The sequence below is a fragment of the Petaurus breviceps genome, unplaced genomic scaffold, assembly GCF_028583685.1.
Source record: "Petaurus breviceps papuanus isolate PSGF00001 unplaced genomic scaffold, PetGlider_PUasm1.0 79, whole genome shotgun sequence".
NCBI classification, from domain to species: domain Eukaryota; kingdom Metazoa; phylum Chordata; class Mammalia; order Diprotodontia; family Petauridae; genus Petaurus; species Petaurus breviceps.
Window position 1 is genome coordinate 6,681,491 of NW_027186523.1, and position 10,901 is coordinate 6,692,391.

Genomic DNA, 10,901 nt, shown 5'->3' on the forward strand with positions numbered 1-10,901 from the left:
AAAGCATATAATATGAGGCTCATTTGAAGGATCAGCTTGGTCCTTTTAACTGACTCACAATGGCATGGTCTTCAGTCGATCCTAGTCATCCAGTTCTCTGGACACAGACCATTTTATCAACATCCTTCCTAAAAAATGGTACCCAGAATTGAACACAGTACTCCAAATGTGTTCTGACCAGGAGAGAAGACAGCAAGCAGGGTTCTCCTGTGTTATGGACACACTGCATTTTTTTTTTTTGCTTTATGGGGGCAGTTGGGGTTAAATGACTTGCCCAAGGTCACATGGCTAATAAGTGTGTCAAGTGTCTGAGGCTGGATTTGAACTCAGGTCCTCCTGACTCCAGGGCCAGTGCTCTATTGACTGTACCACCTAGCCGCCCTGACACACTGCAGTTTTAAAAATCCCTCAGTAAGAATGTACCAGCTTTTTATTCTGCTATATCACAATAAGCTTGTGGTTCACTATAAATACCAGATTTTTTTTCCCATGAAATATTGGCCAGTCATGATCCCTATACCCTATGCTTGTATAATTAATTTTTAAAAATCTAAGCATAAGTCTATATTTATCCCTACCAAATTCCATGCATTAAATTTCACTCACTTATTGAAATAACCTTTGGATCCTGGCTCTGTGTAAAGCCAAGCACGAGCAACTTTCCAGAGGACTGCTGCTATGAACAGCTTTCAATGTTCTGATTACATAGTATAGTGAACTCTCTATTTATTCAGTAACAAACTAAGACAAAACATTAACAGAAATCAAGTACAGCATTCAAGATGTTATGGCATAGCAACTTATCATTAAAATGGCCACATAGATTTAAACAAAAGACATCATTCAGTTAGTAACTCAACCATTTAGTAAGTCCTTAATTCAATCACAGTGCACAAAGGTCAGAAGTTCTCCACCCCTAGGTCTCATCTTAATCTCTTCAAAAAATCCTCTTTCTTCCTAATTGGAGATTAGTTTCCAATCATCCTTAATTAGTAAATCCTTAACTCAGTCATCTAAATGTAAAGGTCAAGTTCTTCACCCCTAGGCCATAGTAAATCATGATCTTCTCAGTTTGCTTTAAATACCCAAGGAAAGGTCTTTTCATCTAGATTTGAGGCAGGCCCTCAGCTTCCATGGTTCCTCTTCCATGGTTCCAGTTCCTGCCAGCTCCTTGTGCAATTCCTCTTCCACAGTGAAGCTCACGGTGTCTGGTCCACCTCAAGTCCTTCACAGTTTCTGTTCCGGGGAAGACAGAGTTTAACAAAACCACAATAACATTTATACACATTGCCAGCATTTTCATCAGTTCACTTTCTGCCTGTGAAATCAACATAGACCCAACAACAAAATCTGAGGAATCAGCACAAATCATCAGTATAGTCCCAGGACCTCTGAAAATATCAGTAAGACACTCCTCCGGGATTTCTGTAAACATACAAGAAAATCCTCTTTCAGGGCCTCTGAACCAACAGCAAGGTCCCAGGGCTTCTGTAACAACAGCACTGTCTATCAGCAGAGTAATCTGACAAAGTAACATCAAAACAGACAAAGTACTAGCACCACAGTCATGCTTCCTTCCAGTTCTCTCTTTTCATTTCTCAGTTCTCAATTCTGTTCTCAATTCCTCTCTCTCTCCGACAGTAGCAGCTTAGCCTTCATTCAGATGCTCTCAGCAGTTCTGGCCTCTGTCAGCTTCGGCTTTTCCTTATATATGATATTAACTCCTCCCTGTTCTGCCCCTTCCTGTTATGTCAACAAGTTCATCCCACTGTGGGATTCACAAGTTTTGGATCTTAATATCTGACATAATCATGAACTTGAAACAAGGTGCTACGTACCTGTTTGCTTGCCAATACAAGGGGCATGGAAGATCTTCAAATTCCATTACTATTACACTCTGTCATATAATTTGTTAACTATTTTTCCCAACCTTGTGTCATTCTGAAAATTTCTATAATCAATATATAGATATGCCTTTATCCAAGTCATTGATAAAAATGTTAACAGCTTGGGATTAAGGATCAGATCAAATCTTACAGCATTCCATTAAAGATGCCACTCCAAGTTGACATTGACTTTAAGTCAGGTCATTCAATCAGCCCTGAATCCACCTAACTGTACTACTAGATAACTATTAACTAACCCATATCTCTCTGTCTTGTCTACAAAGACAACATGGAAGAGTTTCTCAGTTACTTTGCTGAAATCCAGCCATACTGTGTCTACAGTACCCCCCGATCTACAAATCTAGTAATTTTATCAATAAAGGAAATCAAATTAATATGGCATGACTTGTTTCTGAGGAAGCTGTGCTGACTTTCAGTGATCACAATATCCCTTGCCAAATGGTTATAAACTATCCCTTTAATAATGTTCTAGAATTTTTCCAGCTATCAAAGTCACATTCATCAGCATATAATGTGAAAACTGCCCTCTTCCCCTTATTTTTTTTGAAATTGGAATTGTGTTTGCCCATCTGTAGTCTTGGGACACCTTCATGTTCAGCACCATGATTTTTCAGACAATTAACTAAGGCTTAGCAGTCACATCCACCTGTTCTGATTTTTGTTTTATTTTCACTACCCTGAGGTATAGTCATTCCATTCCTGTTCATTCTCTCACTGACTTTAATTGTCTCATCCAACCCACAGTAGTCCTAACTCTTATCTTCTTGCCTCAACATAGCCTTTAGAAAGTAATTTTTGTCTTACACACTTCTATATTTATCCTTAGTCACCTGTTTTTGTTTTTATTTTCTGCAGATGTGGTTTAAAAATCTAAGCTGATCAATGAATCCCCTTTCTCCCTAGACTCTTCATTCCTTTGGGTTAATTTATGGTCACCTGTTAAAATGTAATTACTTTTGGAATGGTTAACATTTTAAGCCATTATTTTCCATTAACCACTAAATATAAAATGAGGTTACCAGATCCTTTTCAAAAGGTTTGATTTGTGTTGAGAAAGTTCTGATGGATGGGCAGAAGGGAGATAAAGAGAGATTCAGATCCAAGGATGCTGTGCTTAGAAAGGACCAGCCTACCTGAGAGACCTTAGGCAGCCAAGAGGGTAAGATGAGGCCACATAAAGAGAGTGGACTGTCACTTGATCCTATTATCCCACCAAGCTATCTCCTGTCTCTTCCCCTTCTGGTAAAACTGGAAACTACTTACCCTAGGTGTCTACTTCCCTCCCTTGTAAACCACTATCATCTGGTTTCTCACCTCATTATTGACTAAATTGCCCTCTTCAGAATTACCACTAATCTCTTACTTGCCAAATCTAATGGCCTTTTCACAATACTTGTTCTCTTGTCCTCTCTGCAGCCTGACACTGTTATTGATTACCACTTGAGTTAGATACCTTCTCCTCACAAGTGTTTGTAGAATTTCTTTCTCCTGATTCTCTTCTTATCTGTCTTACTGCTTCTCACCTTTGCTGCTTCTTTTTTTTTTTTTGAGGGAAGGCAGGGCAATCAGGGTTAAATGACTTGCCCAGGGTCACACGTCTAGTTTTTTTGTGTTAAGTGTCTGAGGCCAGATTTGAACTCAGGTCCTCCTGACTCCAGGGCTGGTGCTCTATTCACTGCACCACCTAGCCACCCCACCTTTGCTGGTTCTTTACGTCATACGCACTAACCCGGGGTGTCCCCTAATATTCTACCCTGAATCCTCTTCTCTTTTTACTCCAGATACTATCTTAGTGATCTAATCAGTTCCCATGGGTTTAATTGTCTCCTTCTTGGTAGTTTCCATAGCTCTGTAGCTCTAGCCCTAGGTGCTCATCACCAGCTGCCTTTTGTATGTCTCAGATTGGATGCCCCACAGACAACATGTCCAAATAGCTCATTATCCTTTTTCCCAAAGCCTCTCTTCCCAGTTTCCCTATAAAAAACTTTTTTGGGGGGAGGCAGTCAGGGTTAAGTGATTTGCCCAGGGTCACATAGCCAGAACACAGGTCCTTGACTCCAGGGCCAGTGCTTTTCCTACTAATATTGAGAGGCATCATCATTCTCCCTTTACTCACATTCACTTCACATATTTAGTGTTTTGCCAAATCTTGGATATGTCCCTTCTCTACACTCAGTTATAAGGCCCCTCTGGACTATTGCAATAATTTTCTATCTGGTCTTCTATCTCAAGTCTCTCCCCACTCCAATCAGTCTCCACTCAGCTACCATTTTTCTGAAGTACACATCTGCCCTTGTTAACCCGTCCCTGTCCCCCATTCATTGAGCCCCAGTGGCTCCCTTTCGCCCCAGGACCAATCTAAACTCCTCTGTTTGGCATTTAAAGAGCGTTATAACCTAGCCTTTTCCGATTTTCCCGGTCTTCTTATACTTTGCTCTTCTCGTGTACTCACTCTGTGGTCCAGTTATACTGACCTGCTTGCAGTTCCTCAAATGTGACATCCCATCGTCTTTATGCCTTTGCCTAGAATACTCTACCCTCTTATATGCCTTTTGGATTTCCTGACTTCCTTGAGACTCAGCTCAGGTTCCACCTTCTGCAGACTCTTCCTTGTCTCCCCAGTCGTTAGGACCTTCCCCTCTCAGATTTCCCTCCATCTTCTCCAGATAGTCTGTAAATACCTAATTATTTACTTGTTGTCTCCCCCACTCCTTGAGGGCAGGGACCATGTTTTTGCCTTTGTATCTCGTTGGACGGAGCCTGAGACAGAGTCAGGAAGACCTGAGTTTTCAAAGACTTCCTCAGAAAAATACTTCCACACACTTCTTGTGTGACCCTAGGCCAGTCACTTAACTTCTCTATCTGTTTCCTCACCTGTAAAATGGGAATAAGAATAGCACTTACCTCACAAGGTTATTGCAGAGATCAAATGCATTAATATGGAAAGCTTTTTGTAAACCCTAAAGTACCATATAAATGCTAGCTATTATTATCATTAAGTGCTTAATAAATATTTGCTGAATTATGAAAATGGAGGATGGACATCTCTCCTCAAAATAAAAAGGGAGTGAGGCTATGGTCACAAAATGTTGCATATGATGTCAGAGTGATAACTTAAGCAGGTTCATTTGGGGACAGGGTATATCAGGAAATGATTGTAATGTTTTTAGAAAAGCATCAATAAAACATGTATTTTTAAAGTTGAAGAGAGATAAGTAAAGATTACTTATTATTCTCTTTTACAATTGTTCTGACTTTCATATGTATCTCATTGAGCCACTTTCAGGAAATTGTTCTGTTTCTGGCTCCTTTATTCTGTAGCTTAGATGACATCACTTCCCACTTGTTCTGTCCTTCTGTTTTTAAGGTATTTTTCTTTTTTCTAATATTTTGTAAGTTAGTTCTTCCCACCTTTGGATCTTCCCATTTAACCCTGCAAACCTTCTTATTGGAAACAAAGCTCTATTCTAGGCAGCAGCAACAGCAGCTAAAATGTTCTTAAAATGATTCATTCTTTGAGCTATTCACGATTTTTCTTCAGTGAGTGGGATTAACTTGCAATGACAGTGATGTGGGCAACACTGAAAAGGCATTGAAAGGAAACTGTAGGCATCTCTCTCCATGGCCTAAAGCCAGAATTGAAATAGCATTTCTGGTATCTTTTTTTTTTCTTTCTTTTTTTTTTTGGTAGGTGTGGGAAGAAGGGACTAACGAAATGGTCAGAAGGCCTGTGTTTGAGGCCTAGCTCTGCCACTTACAAGTTGTGACCTTTGACAAGTGACTTAGCTATTTTGAGCCTCAGAGATCTAATGACTTCACAGAACCATTGTGAGGAATAAACAAGATGAAAGTGATTTGCAAATCTTAAAGTGATGTGTAAATGTAAGCATTATTATTATTATTAGGCAAGGAAGACAGAGAAGAGTCCAGGATCTTGTAATTTGAGGATTAAAAAAAAAAATACTTTTATAAGTAAAAATGGCAAAAATGTTAAACCTTCAGGGAAAGAAAATCATTCTTTTGTTTCTGGGGATATAGTAATTGTGATTAAAAGATTCTAATGACTGTTAGTATGTATGTATGTATGTATGTATCATCTCTATCTCCTCTCTCCTACATACCTCAAATAGGCAGATTTGTCCCTTGCCTATGACTGGATTGTTATTGGTTTCCCTTCAACTCATTTCATTAGTTCCTCACTCAGTGTAATCAAATTGCCATATTTTTCTAGGTTTCAGACTCTGAAGAAAGATAAGCAGATTGATGTGGTTTAAAGTGAGAGTAGCTGGTAATGATGGGAGGGATGGATTTGAAATTAGGAAAAACCTAGCTTCAAATCTCATCTCCCACATTTGATAACTATGTGAACAGGGAAAAACCACTTCACCACTCACAGCCTGAGTTTCTTCATCTGTAAAACAGGCATACTAATATCTTTAGTACCTCCCTTCCTTACACGTTGAGGATCAAATGAATCCTGAAGAGACTGCAGTTGCACAGTCTTCTTTGGGACTTCAGGGACTCTCATCTCGCTGATGTGGGCAGTCTGACGACATTTGTAGATCATAGAATTAGCCCATTCCTATGTGTTTCCATCCTGTGTTATACTGGTCTGCATTCTTCTACAGTTCCTCTGTAGGAGGGCTAACCAATGATTGTAGACTTTTCTCTCTGTCTTTGTGGCTGCTAATGAAATCCTTAGGCTGTCCATCTGCCCTCCTTCACTCTTGCTTCACCACAGACCCACCTGTTCAGTCAGCCATACGTGTTCTTGATGTCTCTTAGGCAGCTTCTTTAAGGTAGATCAGTGAATAGAATGCTGGACCTAGAATCAGAAAGATCTGAATTTGAATCCAGCCTCATGTATGTACTAGATATGTGACCCTGGGTAAGTCACTTCACCTCAGCCTGCCTCCGTTTCCTTACCTGTAAAATGGGGATAACAGTAGCTCCCAGGTTGTTGTGAAGATAAAATGAGACAGTATCTGTAAGTTGCTATGTAAATGCTAGTTATTAGTATCATCATCAACATTATTTTTGGCAATGTATGTGACCAAGATGTAGCTGCAAGTGCAGAATCTTTCACCTTCAAGCTGTTTTTCTTTTAAGAGCATCCCACAAAGCTACTGGCTGTGTTGGAAAGAGACTCAATTAAGATCAATGTTTTTTGATGGACTTTATTCTTTTTTAATATTAAAAGTACAATTATTTATAAATCACCACTGTTTAGAAATCTATCCCCAAAATAATTTTTGGCAGTGTCATCATGCAACCATATTCAAGAGAGATAAATCTCACCTTTGACACCAGAGGGCTGAGTTCAGGCCAGTTCTCTGTTAGCAGACCCTTTCCACCCACCCTGCTTCCCCTTGCTTTCATTCTTCCCTTTCAATTAATTAGTGAGAGTTAATTAATCAGGTATTAAGTAGTCTACTATGGACTGACCTGGAGAGACAGAAACAAAACTGAAATAGTTCCTAATTGGGGGGAAGGGGTGGAGGAGAGACAGAGAGAGATAACAAGTAAGCAGCTGAATATAAATAAATTATATATAAAATGAATTCAAGATCATTTTAGGGAAAGGGTGCTGGAAGCTGGGGGAATCCAGAAAGGTTTCATTTAGAAGGTGGCATTTGAACTGAATTTTGAAGGAAGTCAAGGATTTTCAGAGGTGTGGTGAGTAGGGAATGCCTTTTAGCATGGGAAAGCCAACCTTGCAGTACTAAACTGATTAACTATAGTGTTCACTGAAACTGACCCTAAGGAATAGGTGATGTTGAACCACATAAGACAAGCCTGTTCCCCAACTATGGGGGAAACATGCCCCAGCCCTTGTTGATGATCTGTTCTCTTACCTGAGATTCCACAGCCCTTACTGGCCAAACCACATAATTCAGTTTTTAATTACTGTAGATAATGTCTTGAATTCTTGGTTGTTTTGGGTGTTATCTGTGACTATCATTTTTGCAGGTTCCTTTAGGGCAAAACCCAGGTTTTACACTTTGTGCTGTCTTCTATATGAGATAAAATGCTAGGGTGATTTAAATGATGTATATTACAAAGTTGGAAGTAATTTCCTTTCAACAAATTTGAGCGATCACTGCTGTCTGCCATAGGCGGGATGAATCTCTGTAATCAAATCTACTGAGGAAACAGGATCTAAAAAATCATCTTGCAAAAAAAGGGAACCAGCAGATAAGGTCTACAACCTGAGGTCAAGGACCTCAACAGGCACAAACAGATTTGGTGTGCTCTCCCTGCAGAACAGTTTTAGACTGGTTCATAGGATGTGCATAGTTGTCAGGCCTTATGTGTCAGAGGAATGGGGAGGTATGAGGCTTTGTGTATAGGGCTGCTGTCTGTTTGGAAAATCTGCTCTATCCCTACCTAGTTCATTCAAGGTACCTTTTTCCTAATCAGTCTGATCCTAGCTGAAGGTCAGCAAATATGATTCAAAGATATATAAATCATAGTCCATCTTTTCTCTATAAAAATTCTTTCTCTCCTTGTCTACAAAGGATTTTTAAAATCCTAGTACAGTTCTAAGCTTTAATAGCATATACCCACAAATATAAAATGATACATAAATACTGTATCATGATTAGTGCCAAAATAAGGAGTTTGGATCTCTGAGGTCTCTCCCAGTTCTAAAATTCTCTTTCTATCTTCCTATAAATCATACAGACAAATACACCTTATAGAAATTTCTCATCTGTGAAATGAAGGCATTGTAGCAGATGATTTATAAAAATTTTTCTGAATTTTTACTTAAACTTCCCACAGTAGATATACATGTTCAAATATAAGAACAAGATAAGAAAATGAATACAAGCAAAATTGTAAGAACTGAAAATCCACATAAAATAACCAACTCCCAAACAAAAAAACAAACATACATAAAGCAAAATAAAAATTATAGTCCTCCAAAAAACCCCTTAAAAATTAAGAAAAATATTTAAAATTTAAAAAATATTTAAAATATAAAAATATTTAAAATCATTGGTTTCCTAATGATTGTACATGCGAACTGCAGGCTTATGTCATTTATTAATTGTAAAAGAAACAAAGGATACATACAATAACTTTAAAAGGTAGCATCAATCTTGTGCATTTTCTTTATCATGAATTTTGTTACTGTTTGATATTGTCCTCCTTTCTGTCGTAGTAATCATTGATCTTTTGGTTCCGCTTTTTTCATTGAGTATAAATTCCTAGTCTTCCCATATTTCTTTGAATTCTTCACATTTGTCATTACATATTGAACAAGCATTCCATTACATTTATGTCTCACAATTTAGTTAGCCACCTTCCGGTTGTTGGCCACTTCCAGTCTTTCGCTCTACAAATAGTGCAGCTATGAATGTTTGTAAAAATGGGTCTTATTTTCCTGTCACTGACTTCCCTAGTGGAATTACTACAAGTACAAGCCACAAGTGGAATTACTGGGCCAAAAAGTATGGATATTTTATTGTAATATTTATTGGACAATACTGTGTTGTTTTCCAAAATAGTCAAACCAACCCACAGCTTCACTTGCAGTAAATTAACAGTGCCTGTCTTCCTACATCCCTGCCAACATGGAATTTTGTCACCTTATACTTTCATTGCCAGCCTGATAGTTGGAAGATGGTATCCTAGAGTTTAAATGTGAACTCCTCTAATTAATAATTCAAATTGTTGTTGATAGTTTGTTTCTTTTTTTGATAGCCATCTTTATGTCCTTTGAAGTCTTATCTATCCAAGAAAATTCATTACAAATTTGTGCCATTTCCCTACAGATTTTTTTTATCAGACTTTAATCAAGTTTTTAAATATTTTCTTTTCCTCCTTTTCTTTTTCTTTCTTTTGCTTCTTCTGCTCCTTAATCTCCTCTTTGTGGTTGTTCTTTTCTTTTTTACCCTCTTCCTGAAAATCTGAAGGTGTCATCCTGCTTTGAGCCTCTTGAAAATGAAAGATGATGCCATATCCAAGAATTAGAATGCCCAAATTGAAAATAATAATCCTCTCCAATAAGAAAACCTTTAACAGCTGCAAAGAAGGGAATCTCTTCTGAACAAGCATAGTGCCTGCCATATAATAAGCTCTTTGTTGTTGTCCAGTCATTCCAGTTATATCTAACTCTTTGTGACCCCATTTGGGGTTTTCTTGGCAAAGATACTGGAGGGGTTTGCCATTTCCTTTTCCAACTCATTTTACAGATGAAGAAACTGAGGGAAACGGGGTGAAGTGACTTGCCTAAGGTCACACAGCTATTAAGTATCTGAGGTCAAATTTGAAATCAGGTCTTCCTGACTCCAGATTCCAGCCCTCTATCCACAGTACCACCGAGCCCCCACTAACAAATGTTTATTCCCTTCCACCCTTCTAACCATGCTTATTCCCCATAATTCCACAACCCTTGCAATAGTGACTATTCTCATTTTTTCTAAATTGTATAGTATAAGGTGAAATCTCAAGGTTGTTTTGATTTCCATTTCTTTTATTATTTGTCATTTGGAGCTTTCTTTTATATGGTTGTTTAATAGTTTACAATTCTTTTAAGTACTATTTGTTCCTAATTACTTATCTACTGGGGAATGGCTTTTGGTCCTACACCCATAGCTTTCCTCCTTACCTTCCCCAGTTGTTTGTATATCTCAGATACTAAACCCTTATCAGAGAAATTTGACTTCTTTAGAATTTTAATCCAGGGAATCCTAACTATCTTTACTTCAACCTTTTGAAGTCTAAACTCTCGAAATTCATGACACCTTTCACATTTCCCAATTTTCATGACCTTTATAGCAAACATGTGCCCCTTATTGTTCCGATCTGAAAACCAGGTTGAGAAAAGAATTTCACAAGCCTTTGAAATATGGAGTCAAGCCAAAAAACTGTTTGGTACCCCACTTTTGGTAGAGAGAAAACTCTAACTGATACCCAGATAATTGAAGTCTTCTATCATTACACTACCACATCTCTTTGTCAGACTTGCCATATTTCCTGAACTCCTCA